The sequence below is a fragment of the Simochromis diagramma genome, unplaced genomic scaffold, assembly GCF_900408965.1.
Source record: "Simochromis diagramma unplaced genomic scaffold, fSimDia1.1 OVJJ01000333.1, whole genome shotgun sequence".
In the NCBI taxonomy this organism is placed as follows: domain Eukaryota; kingdom Metazoa; phylum Chordata; class Actinopteri; order Cichliformes; family Cichlidae; genus Simochromis; species Simochromis diagramma.
This window is the reverse complement of record NW_024386765.1, coordinates 861,516-879,793: the sequence shown is the minus strand read 5'-3', so window position 1 is coordinate 879,793 and position 18,278 is coordinate 861,516. Positions and strand designations below refer to the sequence as shown.

The window sequence follows — 18,278 nt, the reverse complement described above, 5'->3', positions numbered from 1 at the left end:
GGCACGCCAATTGCTGTCGACGTTTCCCATCAGCTTCAAACTCTCCGGCGGCTTGATAGAATCCATTATCGCCCTCCACAATGCACCTCAGCCCAGATTTAGTTTTACTCCTGGTACCATGTTTTGTTTGTCTCCTTATTTATGAAGAAAGAGTCCTTTTGTGATCTGCGACATACTTTATTAACCATGATTGGTTAGCCGGAAAAACAACAATAATAATTTGTGTGCCTTCTTATTTGATGCAGCACTCCTGATTGTTCTGTAAATAGATTTAAATGGTTATATAAAAAACACCTGAGGCCTTGGCTGCATTTTTAGGTAAATAGTACCATATAACTTTGTTGTTTGCAAAACTTGTGCATAATTTTTAGAAATATACAATTTCTATTTGCATTTCAAGTTATGAAAATGATTCCTTAAACATGTTTGTGGGTTTTACAGTAAGAAATATAACTTTTTTCTACTCAGATTTTGAATTTTTTGTCTTAATTTAGATCAACTGTGCTAATATAGTATACTAAAATGAAAAAAAATAACTCAAATTTCAGATATTTGAGGAGGTGCTGAAAATAATGGTACCAAGCAAGGCAAGAAAAACATATTTTAAAGGTGAAATATAGAGTTAAAATCAAAATTAGTCAAAAACGGCCAATTATACCCTGGACCCCAGAGGGTTAAAACGGGAAAAGCAAGTGTTTGCCAATACAAACCTGCAACAGCTCTGTCACCTGGCTTGGCTTACTGAAGTCATGTATTTGTGATGCGTTCAATGGCAGGAAATAAGTGCAGGAAATTACTAAATTCTAGTAAAACAGATTTTACTCTGGGTTACACACTGTTAATTAATTAATCAACTTGGTCTCTTCACCTCTAGAAGATTCCTTGGTTTCTGGGTGTCTGGAGAAATAACGAAACTTATGTGTACAGTGGGGTCCCTTAGGAGGTTAATCTGCCCATGACCTTACCAGTGCTATTTATGACACTTAGGAAGCTAGCTGCTTGAGAGCCTTATTCTCCCTTTTCAATTAATTTTTATTGAATCAAACGATGAAAAAATGTCAGGGGGCAGTAAATGCCACATTAAAGAGGAAAATCACGCTTGAACAACTTTTTCTGACTGATTATAGCAAAGATTCCCAGCATGCTAACATGGTAGTTTACCATTTACAGTGAAGATATTTGAAATGGTGTTTAAACCCACAAACTCAACGTTTTTAAATTGTTTCAGGTAGTACTGTGTTTGATTAAAAACTAGCCTATAAAATATGTCTAAGAACATGTTTAGGAAGGGATATCCCAAACACATACAAGTAAATATGAACAACATCTGTGATCCATCCATTCTGCCTTAATGCATGCATCGTATTCCACATGTGCATTTATGTTGAGGCTCTTTGCCTGTAGGACAGCATGACACAGTGATCACGGTCCAGCTGATTAATGCTGGTTTCTGTCAGCTCACATTAACTTCCTAAATGCAACATTTATCAGTTCTGTTACACTAGGTCACTGATTCCCAATTAGCTGGAAGCTGCAGAAGGGATTTGACTTCATCCCTCAAGCTGTACCATCAAATGAAACAGGAGAAAGTTCAGCCTAATCAAGCAAATCATTTGGAAAAAATGATGGTGTTGTTATGATTTGTACCACTGTCTTGCAGCAAAAATGGTAACAATGAAAGGACAATGAATGACGCCTAGAATAAAATCAGAGCTACTGGTAGCTGTTTGGTGTTTGGGATGGTTTTCTTACCAGGTCATTTTCCCAAAATAACTGTTGACAGCTGACAAATATTTGTTACTGTGAACAAGTACAAGTTTTAAACAATGTGAAATTTAAATTCTGCTTATTGTCTTAAAATGTCGACTGAATCACTGTAATTGCTAATGAAGTAAACTTGCCAAAAGGTAAATGCTAGAGGGTGGCTGTAGCTCAGGAGGTAGAGCTGGTCACCTACTGATCGGAAGATTGGTGGTTCTATCCCTGGCTCCTCCAGTCTGCATGTCACGTGTCCTTGGGCAAGATACTAACCCCAATTTGCTCTCCGATGCATCCATCGGAGTGTGAATGTACTTAGAAAGCACTATGTATAGATAAAGTGCTTGTGAGAATGGGTGTGATTGGGTGAATGAGACATGTTGTATAGAGCGCTTTGAGTACTCGGGGAGAGTAGAAAAGCGCTATATAAGAACCAGTCCATTTACTTATAGAGCAGTCTAAAACTGAAAGAAATAAATTGTTTATTTAACAAACATTAATCCAAAATGGAGACACAGTGTATGAAAAACTAAGTAAACCCCTTGTTGCTCCCAGAGGAATAAAGAGGGTAGGCAGCAGTCTGGTGCTGCTAATCAACTGTGCTTGGTTAAGCAGAAGTTTCTGCAGTGCTGGTCTGGAGCATTGTGAGCAGTGTGTGTGTTGACTAATTGCAATTGTTGCTGCCCATGAGTGCTGAAAGGGTTATAAGGCTATCTTCAAACAATTTCAGGTCCATCAATCTACAGCGAGAAAGATAATTCACAAGTGAAAACATTGGAGACAGCTGCCAATCTTCCCACAAGTGGATGTCCCAGCAAATTCTCCTCAAGGTTAGAATATGCATTGCTCAGAGAGATTTAAATAAAATTCCCAAGAGCTCTACAGGCCTTAGTTAGCATGTTAAATGATAAAGCTGATGACAATAACAACAGAAAAAGGATGGCATGCATAGCTTCTGAAAGCATGAAAAGTTTAAATAAAAACAACTAAACAACGGACTCATATCTATTTATTTTATTACTTCATTAATTTAAGACATACTTCATCATCATCACCTTTATTTATAAAGCACTTTAAAACAACCACAGCTAACGCAAAGTGCTGTACACTGGAACTAAATAATAAAATTATATAAGATAGAAATAAAAGCCAAATAAAAGAAAAAAATTAATTAATTAGTTAGTTTCTCTTGTAATTAAATTAGTAATGAACTAAGTCTCACTGAGGTCAAAAGCCAAAGACTGAAAATGGGTTTTAAGTAGTGCTGTCAGCGTTAATCTCGTTAATACCACGTTAACGGGGATTTGCCGCATTAATGCAGGTTAGCTTGTTAATGCATTAGCGCCGCGCAGCCCTCGCACGGGGTGATCCGCGTTAACTCCCTAACTGGGATTTGCTGTGGTTATGGTGTTAACGTCGTATTAATGAGATTAATGCTGACAGCACTAGTTTTAAGACGTGTTTTAAAAGTGGACAGTGAATGATTCTCTCTAACGTGCAAGGGCAAGTTATTCCATGATTTAGGAGCCACGATAGAAAAGGCCCCGCCCCTTCTGAGCTTCCTCCTGGATCTTGGTACCTCCAGGAGCAGCTGGGCAGCTGACCTAAGAGACTAACAGGGTGTGTAGGGATGGTCAGAGAGGTAAGACGGGGCAAGACTGTGAAAGCATTTAAGAACAAACATGCGAATTTTAAAATGAACTCTAAAAGACACAGGCAGCCAGTGAGGCCAACACAGGATTATATGCTCTCTTTTATGAGTTCCTGTCAGCAGTCGTGTAGCGGCATTTTGAACCAGCTGAGAAAGTGAGTTACAGTCATCCAGACAGGAAGAAATAAAAGCATGGATCCTGTTTCAAAGTGCTGCCTAGAAAGAAAAAAATGTTTACTCTTGCCAGTCGCCTTAAATGATAAAAACTGGACTTCACCACTGCTCTGATTTGGCTGTCCAATTTAAAATCACTGTCCAACTTAAAACCAAGGTCAGTAACAACGGGTTTAAAATAAACTTCCAGGGGTCCCAAATCAAACAGAGGAGAACTCACAGGGACCACTGGGTCCAAACACCAACATCTCAGTTTTCTTTTCATTAAAATGTAAAAACTTTAAAGCCAACCAAGCTTTAATGTCATCTAGACATGTCAAGAGAGGTTTTATGGAGATGCCATCCTTCTGCTTTAGTGGCAAATAAATTTGGCAGTCACTTGCATAACAATGAAAAGAGATCCCATGCCTTCTAAGGATGGAACCCAGCAGCAACAAATACAGGAAAAACAGCAGTGGCCCTAAAGTTGAGCCCTGTGGGACGCCGCTGATGAGAAGCTGAAGATGATTCGGAACCGAGAAGGCTGACAGAGAGATATTTTGGATTACTAAAGTAGTGACGCAGAAAATGAGGACTTTTAATTCCTAAGGAAAATTTAAGTGTAGATATCATCTGAATTCCAGGAGCGGGACCACTCCTCCTTCACGCCCCCTCCGGCCTCAGGCTATAAAAGCCCCCCTTCACCTGCTGTTCTCATTTGCATGCCCCACCCTTCCCCCCCATTTTTCCTCTCTTCTCCTCTCTTCCTTTCCTTCATTCATTTCTTGTTAGTACACGGGATCTGTCCGGCCCAGGAGCCGTCGCCAGTCCCCTTCGAGGCCTTCCCCAAACCGCAGCACCAGTTCATACTCCCTCATCGTCCATCGTTACCGAGGATGTGGTCCCAGCTAGGGAAATGTGTAAACTGTCTTAATGCTATCATGTAGTTGGCTTGATTGGAAAAATAAATATAGCACTTTCATTTTTATTGGGTGCCAAACTACAATTACTGCAACAAAACCAATGAACGCTGCACATCTGTGCCTGTTAAAAAACATGCCTCTTTAACCAAAACACAAGCACTGCATGCCAGTGTTCTGTAGTCCCAGTCCAAAGCATGCATAAAAGGGTAGGGCTGCGTCAGGAAGTGTATCTGGTGTGGAACTGGAGGTAGCAGAGTTGAAGATGTTAAGATTTTCACTAGAAGCAACCCGAATGGACCTTTTTGGAGCATTTTAGAGACAAAGTTCAGGAGGCAAGGCTGTGACAGCTTGGACATGTGCAGAAGAGGAATATTGGGAAAAGAATGGTGAATACGAAGCTGCCAGGCAGGAGGAAAGAAGGGAGACCACCGAGAAGATTCAGGGATATATTAAAGGAAGACGTGCAGGAGGTTCATGTGAAAGAAGATGATCCAAGAGATAGGATGAGATGAAATGAGACAATTTACCCCAAAGGGATCTGCTGAATGAAGAATATAATATATCAATCCTCAGATTTCTTTCCAGAGTTGCACCTCGCTGGTCACTGAAAGCGAATGCAGGTTTAAGGCAGTTGAGTAATGTGCCTTGTACAACCATCACCCACTCTGAGCACCTCCCACAGACTCTTACGAAATCTGAGCGACAGAGTTGAGCCACATGGGTCATACACTGGTTGATTTTTGAAAGGACTGGAGATTAGGATCTCAGTATGCATGATAAAGATTTTTGAATAAATGGTTAAAGATTATTATTATTAGCATTATTAGCATTATATAAGCAATAAAACATAGTACCACTCCATTAGGATTTCTTCGACCAATAATCTGTCTGTTGGTAGCAGACTGCACTGATGTGATATGATATAAGTGGGGAACCAATAAATCTCTCTTAATGTCTGCTTTTCAAATTAAAAAACACATGTGTGCAGGGTGGTTCTCTGAGGTTCAAAGGCTTGATCAAGCTTGATCAAGATCAAGACGTGGTGAAAATGACAGATAAATCAGTAGAAAACAGAGATGGGTAATTATTAGCAGAGGAGCAAACTGGGACTGTAATAAGAAGAAGATATAAACAATGAGCACAGGTAATGAGAAAAATATAAAGTTTAGAAATAAAAATTAAAAAACATAAGAAGATCATAATGAAGTGAAAGAGGTAGAAAATGTATTTTCACATATCAAGCAAATGTGCTGAGGATGTCTCCGAAAAGAAGGAACAATTAAAAACAACCAGTATTTAAAAAGAATTGTGTTTCCTATAAATAGTACAGGGTATACTGTACGACAACTGAACCAAGAGCAGTGATGAACTCTGGAGCACAAGGTAAGGGTCTGGTATACAGTATGAAGTATGGATTAATCAGCGCAGCGATAACATAAATGAGAAATTCAGAAGGTGGCACCTGGCTAATTACTGTCTGTCATAGGTAGACCTCTCATAGACCTCATCACGGGACTCTTCCTTGGTATTTATTGTAAACTGTGGATAGCTAACTGGAGGTTAGTCTCCAGAGTGTTTCCTTGTATGTCAAGGTGAAACACACACACACACACACACACACACACACACACACACACACACACACACACACACACACACACACACACACAGTTAAAACCATGGTGACAGTTTCTCAGACAACAAAAGGTGTTTTGTTGTTGCTTCCTCCTTTTTTGTTTCTGTGTCCCTTTCTGTGTTTACGAAGTTACTGCCTTATTTGATTTGGTAGTCATTCATCTGTCGTGTCTTGGATTTAGTTTTGTGTCCCCATGTCTTGCTCTCTAGATTCTGTTTACCTTGTTTCCCCCAGCTGTGTTCACTTCCCCTGATTACCTCGTTCTCGTCATGGATCAGCCCTTCCTTTGGTCTGTGTTGTGTTTTCTGTGTGGTCCATGCTTGGATGTTGTTTGTGGCTTTATATATTTTTTATTTTTTTGTATGAACTTATTTGGACAGTTTAAAGGTGGGTTAGAGAGTCTACATTTGGGACCTCACTCCTCGGCCCATAACATGTGGGTTCTTCTTTCCCCTCTGCGTTCCCTGAGGTGGTGCTTTACTTACTGTGGCTGCTGTGACAAAGACGGCTTTAATATTCAAGTTACTGGCTATTTAAATCAATGCAAAAACAAAAATTCTATTTTATTTATATAACACCAGATCACTACCACAGTTGACTCAAGTTTAAGTTTAATCGAGAGTCACTCAGCACACAGATTTCTAGATAACTTACATATTCCCTGGGGTAAGGCACGGAAGAATGAAGAGAAAAGATGGGATGGAAACACTGACATAGTTGACATTTACCTTTCATGATCTTCAGTAAACAAGCACAGGAGAAGGGTGAATGAATATATGACTGTTACTTTGCAGCTGGATAAATATTGAATATATGCAACACTCCTGTCACCCAGTAGAGGGACAGTCTTTAACTCTGATAAGGAGTTTATAAACAATGTGGTATTCACGTCATTGAAGGAAGCTCAATAACCACTTTACCTTGTCTCCAATCCACCACTGATTTTTTTTTATTTTTAATTGTAATAAGATAAGATAAGATAAGATGACCTTTATTAGTCCCACAGGTGGGAAATTTGTTTTGTTACAGCAAAAGTGCAAAGTTATGTAGCAGAAATTAGAAAACACTGGAATGCAATAAAATAAAATAAAATAAAATACTATATACAATAGAATAAAATAGAATAGAATTATATATACAATAGAATAAAATAGAAATACAAATGCTATATACAACTGAGTAAGAAAATACAAAAGTACAACTTCGTCAGAAGAAGAATTGCACAGATAGCAGTCTTATTGCACGTGTGAGGGTTTGATCAGCTGCAAAAGTCTGACAGCAGTGGTATGCTACTTTCAGCTGCTCCGTTATTCACACAAGGGGTCATCACAACAAGTAGCACATGTTTGACTTGGCAGATTGTCCAAATGCCCTCTCTGACACAACCCCAAAGGGATTTGTGTCTCCCGCAGCACTGAACCACAGATATGTTGCTTGTTAGATGAATATGTGAACCACATCTACAACATTAGCATCCTTTAACCACACATTACAGCTTGAAATGGCACAGTCACTGTGAGAATACAGAAACAATGCTAATTAATTGTTCTACTTTTATATACATGCTGTTAACACTGATGCAAAAGCTGTTTTTACTAGAAATCGGTTATACTGAAGCTCACTTAAACCACAAAACTAACGCTAACAGCAGTAGTGTCCATGCAGTGATGAAGGGATCATCCCTTTTCTGCAATGGCATGGCGTGCATTTCTGTTCTACATTTCTTATGTTTTGTTCATATTTGCCTTTTGAATGAATACAAGACAAATACACAGGTAACAAAAGTCATAATAAATGCCCAAGAATTCATTGTCTTTGTTGAGTATTCAGGAGAAGACACTCACAAATGTACGTGTACCTCTATCCACATTATTTCAGTGTGTATGGCTGGGTCTTTATAGATATGTATGGTTTGTTATTCTGCACAATGAAGATGTGTAACTGTAGGTGTGTGTGTGTGTATCATAGCCTGTGAGTGCACTCCTGTGCACATGTGTATGTGTGCGTTAATGTTTTGTTTATCTTCCTAAGAGAGGTGACTAGTCACTGATTCAGCAGAAATGCCCAGCGTGGGATGCGATCTCTCAGCGGTCATACTGAAAAACGCACGCACGCACGCACGCACGCACACACACACACACAGTTAAAACTATGGTCACAACTTCTCAGACAACAAAAGGGGGTTTTATTGTTGCTTCCTCCTTCCTCATACTCTCCAGTATGTTCAGTATGTTAACCCTCCCTCTGTTTTTGTCTCTCTTGGGTCTTCCTCAGCCAAACCTGAAACCCAGACTGGCCTGCGGCTGACAGAAATCTCCCACTGTGAACACTTTGTGTAACGGCATTCTTCTCATCCTCTCTGAATGTTGGTTTTCTTTGGTGAACGTGATCGTACAGCAGCTTTATGCATGGCTGGTTTGACAAAATGAATTCATTACAAATGCTAATCTTTTCTCTTGACATTCTCAACTGACCAGACGTTCTTTTCCACTTCCATGTATTTTTTAACTTTAACTTTTCTTTTACTCTGTAATCAAGAAAACAACTCACAGCAGTCAAATGACAGCAAATACATTTTGCACTGTAAACCTGCATAATACATTATTTTGAAAACAGAAAACAGGATTGGGGTGTTCCACTTTGCAGACAAAAAAGTTTAAACAGGTTGAGGGTGGGAGCTGGCTTAGCTGACTGGGATGAGCAGGCGACCGTATGCCACTTGGCTGAGAGCAGCCGGCTCGGGTTTGAATCCAACCTGTGGCCCTTTGCCGCATGTCCTCTCCTCTCTCTCTCCTTTCCTCTCAGTCTTCACTGTAAACCCCCCCTCAGAAAAAGGTGGAAGGCTTACAAAGAATCAGCCAAAAAGCTGAAACAGGTAAAAGGAAGGGGATGTTGACAAAGGACAGTTTATTATCAAATCTTTATTGTTCTGAATTTGGTGTACAAAAACTGTTTGCTGCCTGATAACTTGCCCAGTCTGATCTGTATAGAAATCTTCACTTCTAACTTGGCCTAAAATGGATTTTTATCTCTCTCTCTCTCTCTCTCTCTCTCTATATATATATATATATATATAAAAAACACCCAGCACGCCCCTGCGGGCGGTTTATCCTTCAAGCTCGGGTCCTCTACCAGAGGCCTGGGAGCTTGAGGGTCCTGCGCAGTATCTTAGCTGTTCCCAGGACTGCGCTCTTCTGGACAGAGATCTCCGATGTTGTTCCCGGGATCTGCTGGAGCCACTCGCCTAGCTTGGGAGTCACCGCACCTAGTGCTCCGATTACCAAGGGGACCACCGTTACCTTCACCCTCCACATCCTCTCGAGCTCTTCTCTGAGCCCTTGGTATTTCTCCAGCTTCTCGTGTTCCTTCTTCCTGATATTGCTGTCATTTGGAACCGCTACATCGATCACTACGGCCGTCTGCTTCTGTTTGTCTACCACCACTATGTCCGGTTGGTTAGCCACCACCATTTTGTCCGTCTGTATCTGGAAGTCCCACAGGATCTTAGCTCGGTCATTCTCCACCACCCTTGGGGGCATCTCCCATTTTGACCTCGGGACTTCCAGGTTATACTCGGCACAGATGTTCCTGTACACTATGCCGGCCACTTGGTTATGGCGTTCCATGTATGCCTTGCCTGCTAGCATCTTGCACCCTGCTGTTATGTGCTGGATTGTCTCTGGGGCATCTTTACACAGCCTGCACCTGGGGTCTTGCCTGGTGTGATAGACCCCAGCCTCTATGGATCTTGTACTCAGAGCTTGTTCTTGTGCTGCCATGATTAGTGCCTCTGTGCTGTCTTTCAGTCCAGCTTTGTCCAGCCACTGGTAGGATTTCTGGATATCAGCCACCTCCTCTATCTGCCGGTGGTACATACCGTGCAGGGCCCTGTCCTTCCATGATGGTTCCTCGTCTACCTCCTCTTTCTTGGGTTTCTGCTGCCTGAGGTATTCACTGAGCACTCGGTCAGTTGGGGCCATCTTCCCAATGTATTCTTGGATGTTCGTTGTCTCATCCTGGACTGTGGTGCTGACACTCACCAGTCCCCGGCCCCCTTCCTTCCGCTTAGCGTATAGCCTCAGGGTGCTGGACTTGGGGTGAAACCCTCCATGCATGGTAAGGAGCTTTCTTGTCTTTATGTCAGTGGCTTCTATCTCCTCCTTTGGCCAGCCTATTACCCCAGCAGGGTACCTGATCACGGGCAGGGCGTACGTGTTGATGGCCCGGATCTTGTTCTTACCATTCAGCTGACTCCTCAGGACTTGCCTGACCCTCTGCAGGTACTTGGTGGTTGCAGCCTTTCTAGCGGCCTCTTCATGGTTCCCATTCGCCTGCGGGATCCCCAGGTACTTGTAACTGTCCTCTATGTCTGCAATGTTGCCTTCTGGTAGTTCAATCCCCTCAGTTCTGACTACCTTCCCTCTCTTTGTTACCATCCGACTACACTTCTCCAGTCCGAACGACATTCCAATGTCATTGCTGTATAGCCTGGTAGTGTGGATCAGTGAATCGATGTCTCGTTCACTCTTGGCATACAGCTTGATGTCATCCATGTACAGGAGGTGGCTGACAACTGCTCCGTTCCGTAGTCGGTATCCGTAGCCAGTCTTGTTAATGATCTCACTGAGGGGGTTCAGGCCTATGCAGAACAGCAGTGGGGACAGAGCATCTCCTTGGTAGATCCCGCACTTGATGGTGACTTGTGCTATGGGCTTGGAGTTGGCCTCTAGTGTTGTACGCCACATCCCCATTGAGTTCCTGATGAAGGCTCTTAGGGTCCCATTGATCTTGTACAATTCTAGGCATTCCAGTATCCAGCTGTGGGGCATTGAGTCATAGGCCTTCTTGTAATCAATCCAGGCAGCGCACAGGTTGGTCAGTCTGGTCTTGCAGTCTCGGCTGACTGTTCTGTCTACCAGTAGCTGGTGTTTTGCGCCTCTGGTATTCTTGCCAATTCCTTTCTGTGTCCCGCTCATGTATTGACCCATGTGCCTGTTCATCTTAGCCGATATGATGCCTGACAGGAGCTTCCATGTAGTACTGAGGCAGGTTATTGGTCGGTAGTTGGAGGGGACCGGTCCCTTCTTGGGGTCCTTGGGGATCAGGACCGTCCGACCTTCGGTTAGCCATTCCGGGTGTCTCTCGTTAACTAGCAGCTGGTTCATTTGTGCTGCCAGACGCTCGTGGAGTGCAGTCAGCTTCTTTAGCCAGTAGGCGTGAACCATGTCGGGCCCTGGTGCTGTCCAACTCTTCATACTGGAGACCCTTTCTTGGATATCTGCCACTGTGATGGTTACTGGACCCTGTTCAGGGAGGTCGCTGTGGTCTGCCCTCAGATCCACTAGCCACTGAGCATTGCCGTTATGGGTTGCGTCCTTCTCCCATATGCTCTTCCAGTATTGCTCCGTCTCCAGCCTTGGTGGTGCTGTTCTCTTATTGTTCCCTTGCCACTGAGAGTACACCTTTGCTGGTTCTGTGGAGAACAGCTGGTTTATTCTCCTGCCTTCTATCTCTCTGGTGTACCTCCTCAAGCGGCTGGCTAAGGCTGTGAGTCTTTGCTTGGCAGTTTCCAAGGCCTCAGGTATGGACAGCTTGCTGTATTTCTTAGGCACCTTCTTTGTCGCACCTTTCTGCAACTCCGTTAGTTGGCTAACCTCCCTCCGTGCTACTTTGATCTTGCCCTCTAGCCTCCTTCTCCATGGAGGGTACTGCCCCTTGTGGCTGTTCAACTTGTAGCCAAGCATCTTACTGATCACTGCTGCCGTATTGTAGATCAGCTTGTTAGTGTCGGTAATCGTGGTTGTAGGTATTGCCCGTAGTGCTGCATTAACATCATCTAGCAGACCTTCTGAGGGTACTTCACGTAATCTTGGTAACCGGCTACGGGGGATCCAGGTTTCGAGCTTGGCCATGATCCTATTTTTCAGGTCAGTTCCTCTCGCACTCAACGATCCTTCGCCTATCGCACTTGGGGCTATGTACCCAATCTCGGGTGGGGGTGATGATATCTCCCCCCTGACCTGGCGTCCTGACTCCTCCTTGCCGTAGCATTTGTGTTGTACCTCGTCAATCTCTAGCTGTGAGAGCAGTCCCTTCTTTCGAATGTTGGAACACTGAGCTACTAGTTGTTTCGCCGTCATTGTGGATGTTGGGTATCGAAGAATCCATAGGTCCCTCATCCTATTCATGTAGCCCCTTCCGCCGGGGTTACTTGCGTAGTAGCATTCCAACAACGCCCTGTTTTCGTCTCTTGCCCACCGATGCCTTCTTGTTCCAGTAGCCCATTTTTCGTCAGGGTGCCCTGGTTCCTCAACACCTGACGCGGACCTTGTTGATCCGGGCGACGTCCGAGCCGGACGTATATATATATATATATGTATATATATATATATATATATATATATATATATATATATATATATATATATATATATATATTGGTCAGCTTCCTGCCATATATATATACATATATATATATACATATAAAGTTTACATTCACCTATTCATTTATGTACCCAGTTGTAAAAAATAGAGAGTTGTGTTATGATGGTGAAGCTGTTCGGGCTGAATGTGGAACATCAAAGATGTGAGTGTTTGCTGGAGTTAAATCCAAGCTGCCTCTTCATGAATCTGCTAATAATCTGATTTGTCCTAGTTTAGATGGTCATTAGGGGAGCAACATGAAATGCTGTAATGTGTCAGTTATGCACATCAAAGAGTTCTTCGTGGTAATCTGTGGTTTCTAAAATCTCACAAAACCTTTGGAACATATGTGTCAACTCTTAGGCTGTGTCCGCGTGTGTGTGTGTGTATCTGTGTGCGTGACTTCCTGATCACAACATCCTTGGTCATAAGGGGGTAATCTCCCCCACACCCAATATATGGTTCAATTCCTGTATTGGTTCACCATACACAACACAGTGAAGCCATAAAAGGGCAGGAAGCTGACCAAGCATCAAACAAACCTTCACAAGGGATGTGCTTGTGATAAAACAGCCTCCCCCCAGAACCTCGAGAGGCTGGAGAGGTGGTCAGGCAAAGGAATGTCTTTGATCCTATAGTTTAAACTAAGACTTTACAAATTTAAGAAACACAATGACAACATTCAACAATTTGACTTAACAACGGGATTTTAAAAAAAAGCGAAAACAGAAAATCTCCGTCAAAACTACCCGTGCACGCGTGGACGTAGTCTTAGACTGAAGATTATTTTGAGTCTCTTTTATTTCATTATCGGTAGTTTTTACTCTGAAACAGTGGAGCTTAGTGACTCCATGAAAAGATGAACAGGATCAGAAACATCCCCCCCTCCAAACCCCCGCCTCAAGCAGTGTCATGTCTGCTGTCACAGATTTGTTCTGAAAGCTGAATTTACTGTTGTTTGGACTGTCGACTGTTTCGAAATACCACGTGGGATAAAAGAAATTAAGCAGAGAAAAGCCCCTGGGAAGGAATCCCCCCCCCCGGCAAATCGCTCCCTGAGGTATCGTATATAGTTGAGCATTTTAGTATGCTGATGGCATCTAGCACAATACATGGATCCTACTGTGAATCTCACATAGTCATTAGCTTGGCACCTTTAGAGAATCAGGCTCACTTTCCTGACGGCTTAAAGGTGGCTGGTTTCAGTTGGGCTGAAGCTCCTCCTCGCTGTCACAGGGGGAGCGGCAGGGCACGCCCTGAATAGGCTGCCAATCTGCCACAGTGCTGTGCTCAGTTATTATTAATCAAAATATTATTAATCTACACACTGGCACTGTAGCTACTGTAACAGCTCCAAATCCCCAAGCATCTACACAAGCACCGATCCTTATTTATCCTTATTTATGTGCAAAGGATCCGTGCAGTTGCCTAAACTTTTCTAATGCATAGACATTTTTTTAGGGATTTTAATCCAAGGGATTAGTTGTAATTGATCTGCAAAAAAAGACAAATCTTCTCAGTCTTCTTAAGAGAACCTGAGTGTTTCTGCCTGAGAAAATAGGATTTCTACAGCATGGTGCACAACAATCAACTGGCCAAGTCCAGGATTCATAATATTGCTGCATACTGCACTGTAAAGCACACAATCTTAGCATGATGTTTCGTTCCTTTCTTTTTTTTTACATACATGCAATATATGCAAATATGTGCATGTAGTTTTGTTTTTAAGCTTGGTTTTAACACTAACTGTCATGAGTGTCATTCATGTTAAACTGAGTTTGATTAATATGTCGTTTTAAAATAAACAAAAAAAATCTCTGCAGGGTTGCTGTTCAGTTTTCTGTCCGTGATCACCTGACGAGCGTGAGCATCTGCTGCTAAAATACAAAGGTTCAAGCCAGAAAACACACAGCGCAGAGGCCCGAGGCTGCACCTGTTTTCCGTAGTGTGGATTAAAAGGTAAAATTTGCCTTCACTTCTTTCTGTTACCAGTTTTCCCTTTTCGTTTCACTGTTTGTATTTATCCCCATCTCTTTATCCTTGTGTGCTTCCGTAGCACTCATCCCTCTCTGTTTCGGTCTCACCTCCACAGGTGGCTGAACAGCTGGGCAGAGAAGCAAAGTACTCTGATCCTGACGAGCACCTGGACAAGACAAGACAAACCACAGCAACACCAAGAACAAAGGAGAGACAAAGGGTGAATGCTGGATAGCTGTGCAGTCAAAATGCTGTTTTCCTAAAGAAACTCTGTCATATTAAACCACAACAATCACAAGGTTACAGTGTCACCATTGATGAAGGCAGCTGTTGGACTGAGAGTGGATCTGTTTCCATGTCCTTGCTCTTTCTTGTGGTGACTTTGAGTACTCGGGTTGTCCCCTCTCTGTGAAGCCACCGCATGAGAACCGAGGGATGCATCTTCCTTTTTGTGGGCAAACAAAATCTCTTTGGGACAGCCGCCTTTAAACGATTGTCCGAGCAACACAAATACTGGAAAATACTGGAGCATCGTGTGGCTGTTACATTCCCTGCCTGTAGGTGGTAGATGGATGCTGGACTGAAATAAGTTCAGATCTGTACCCAGTGTGACTCTGCAGAAAATAGTTTTGGTGGTGTCTAGTTTCACTGAATGTGTGGCTGCATCACAAACCAACCCATGTTCACTGTGTGTTTCTATATAATGTACATAAACCAATTAAATTGAATTTTATGTCATAGCTGTGAAGTGTTGAAGCATTGTGTGGATTTGAAAGAAATGCAGCATTTTCCCCGCCCTGGCAAAACTGTGATTTGCAACTGAAGGTTATTGGCCAAATTTTAAACGACTATAACTCTGTGTGTTTGTACTGACACCCTTTTAGGGCTTGTGATTTTTGTGAGTTTGTACCACACACTGCTCCGACAGCAGGATCACTGCTGTTATGTATGGACTTCACAAAACAGCACTGTGCTGCCCTGAGCATGCAGCAGCGATCAGAGCCAGTGCTGCACCGCTGTCTTGTGTGTTCATGCAGTAGGTTAAGGAAAAATCATTTTTTCCCAATTAAAGGACAAAACAGAGCTGATTAGAAACCATAATTTATTTAAACAAATAAAACTAAACTATTGTTTAGACTTCACGTGGCTTCTTGTTTGTTTGTTTTTTACTATCAGAGCTATAAATGTAACAAACTAGTCAATGCCTTTATTTTTTTAAATGAGAAAAAGTAACAAAGGATTTACATGAGCTTAAATTAGAAATTACATTAGAGCAAAGCAAGCAGTACTCAGAGGTGTCCCAGTGATTTTCATTGCATATGTCCGTCTTTGTATGCATGAAAATGTGCATGTGTTAATGTGTGTGTATGGATTCTTAAGGCAAAATGTGTGTGTGTGTGTGTGTGTGTGTGTGTGTGTGTGTGTGTGTGTGTGTGTGTGGGCAGAGGTTAATTTAGCCCAGCAGTGAAGAGCCCTTGATAAAGAGCAGCCTGATCCCTGTTTAATTACCTTCCGTCTACATTTCATTGGCGAACACTGGGCCATAGGTGTGTCTGTGTGCGTGTGATGAATGTGGGATTTGTCTCTGAGCAGGGACACCCACGAGACACAGTGCCTTCAGTGGCTATATGAGCCTGTACTTCTCTGACATTTATCTACGCGTGTGTGTGAGCACAAACTGGTTGGCTATATGAGGTTTGACATGTCATTCTTATTTCTTTCACTGTTTTAGTTATACTTTAAACACTCTAGGAGGATCAGTCTGACTCCATGCTGGGAAGAATGAGTCAGGTATTTCAATCAAAATAAAAGCCAAATAAGGAAGACATCACTGAAATCATGTTTTCTCTTTGCAGAATTTATGTTAATTAGTTACTAAAAAGCGCCCGCTTAGACAGTCGGGACACTGAAGCAGCATAATAAAACATCAAAAGGCACAATTCAAATATATATAAAAGTGAGAAAGCGACAGAACAAAAAGCTGTTTTTGTTAAACCTAATAATGGATTATATTTAACTGTGTGCATATTTGAAAAGGGAAGAGTGTTCTGATATTCGACAACAGTCTGCCAAAGCATTAATTCAACCAACAGATGAATTCCTAATAATAAAAAAAAATTCAACATTTTAATTAAAAATAATTGTTTTAATTTCAGACTTTTTGAGGCCCCTGCCTTTGTTCTGTTTGCCAGTTTTGGCCCTAATTTAGTCCCACTATTCTGCTCACTATGACACCCCTGGTGCGAGGGCACAGAAGGAAGAGAGTAAAACCGAAAGAAAGAAGCTGAGGCATGTGGAGAAAGATGGTCAGCAGGTGGGAAACAAGGAAACCGGTAAAATGTGTGTACTCAGGAAAGAGAGTTTGAGAAGAAGACATGGGGGGCAGATAAGAAATGGAAAGGTTCCAGGATGGAGGGAAAGGAGTGGAGAAAGAGAGAGGTGGTGAGTAATGATGGCGCGTCACTGCAGTGCTCACACAGAGAAATAACTGTGACCGAACACACACACACACACACACACACACACACACACACACACACACACACACATGTGAACGTGCAAATTCTTATTTTATCTTAATGCTGAAAAAGTCATCATGATAGATCACACAACAAGGATAAACCTGACTTTAACTCTGTGTGTGCCTAATTATGGATGAGCTGCTGCTCGTGTACTTCTACACTTACTTTAAGGGGAAATATTTCTTATTGCTGGGTCAATACTGTGTGACACACATACACACCTCAGGACCGACCCATAAGAATTCTACAGTTAAAAAACCCATAAAGATTGTATTTTTAAATCCATAGAAACACACTTGGTTCCCTTATGACTCTGCCTCAACTCTGAGTGTGTAGCTGACGGCAGGACCAAAATAACGTTAATTTAATTAGGCATAATAAAACGGCTGAGTGCAGCAATCAGCGACCCATCACTGGGACGGGAAACGCTACTAGAATTAAATGACTGCATGTGGATGTGTATTAAAAAGCTAATAACATAATTAGAAACACAACAGCTCGTCTTGTCACTGCTAAACAATGCTGGCAGAATGCTAATGGACGTCGTGCAGCTCCACTAATCTTCTTTTCATTGTTCTTTTCCCATCACTTGATCTCTTTCCCTTCGTTCATTTTCTCACCTCTCTGTCAGCTGTCTGTACGCGCCTGATAATGTTAACGACAGCAAACAGATAAAAGCTTCACTGACTGCACATTTCATAACGTTTACCTTTTTCTTATCACGCTGTAGAACGAAGCAGCTGTTGTTTAAGTTTCACCGCTGTAAACAATCACTCTTAACCACCAAAGTGGAAAAATAAATAAATGTAATTAAAAGCTAAAAGCAGACAGTTCATATAAAATCGTATGTGAAAATAAAACGAATTCTTTTGAGTCTATAAACTTATGAGAAACATCACAAAGCCATGAGTTTTAACTGCCGCTCTAAGTCAAATTTCACTTCAATGTTTTTCAACAATTAGAGTTTTCTGTTTTCTAATCTATCATTTTTCACTGTAATAATACGTGTGTGCTGCAGGATTTGGTTTTCCTATCTCGTGTTTATTTTAAATATCAGGAGAAAGAATTCAAAGTCCAACACTGGATTCAGTTCCAGATGTAACAAACTAAACATATAAACTATACTATATTTATTTACTAAACTATATTTCAGTCTACTGACATGTGCATTAAAAACTGAAAAAACTTTACAGTACCATTTATTATTTTAAAATGAAGGATTGTTTGTCAGGTTG

At 41.9% G+C, this 18,278-nt stretch overlaps 1 long non-coding RNA gene across 1 annotated transcript; it reads right to left on the bottom strand.

The window, feature by feature from the left end:
- Positions 1-741: 741 nt before the first annotated feature.
- On the bottom strand, positions 742-18,214 carry LOC120735157. Its single transcript, XR_005696199.1, has 3 exons — positions 18,202-18,214; positions 1,876-1,883; positions 742-835 (listed from the first exon to the last, which is right to left on the bottom strand). It is a non-coding gene; the product is annotated as an uncharacterized LOC120735157 (long non-coding RNA).
- Positions 18,215-18,278: the final 64 nt, after the last annotated feature.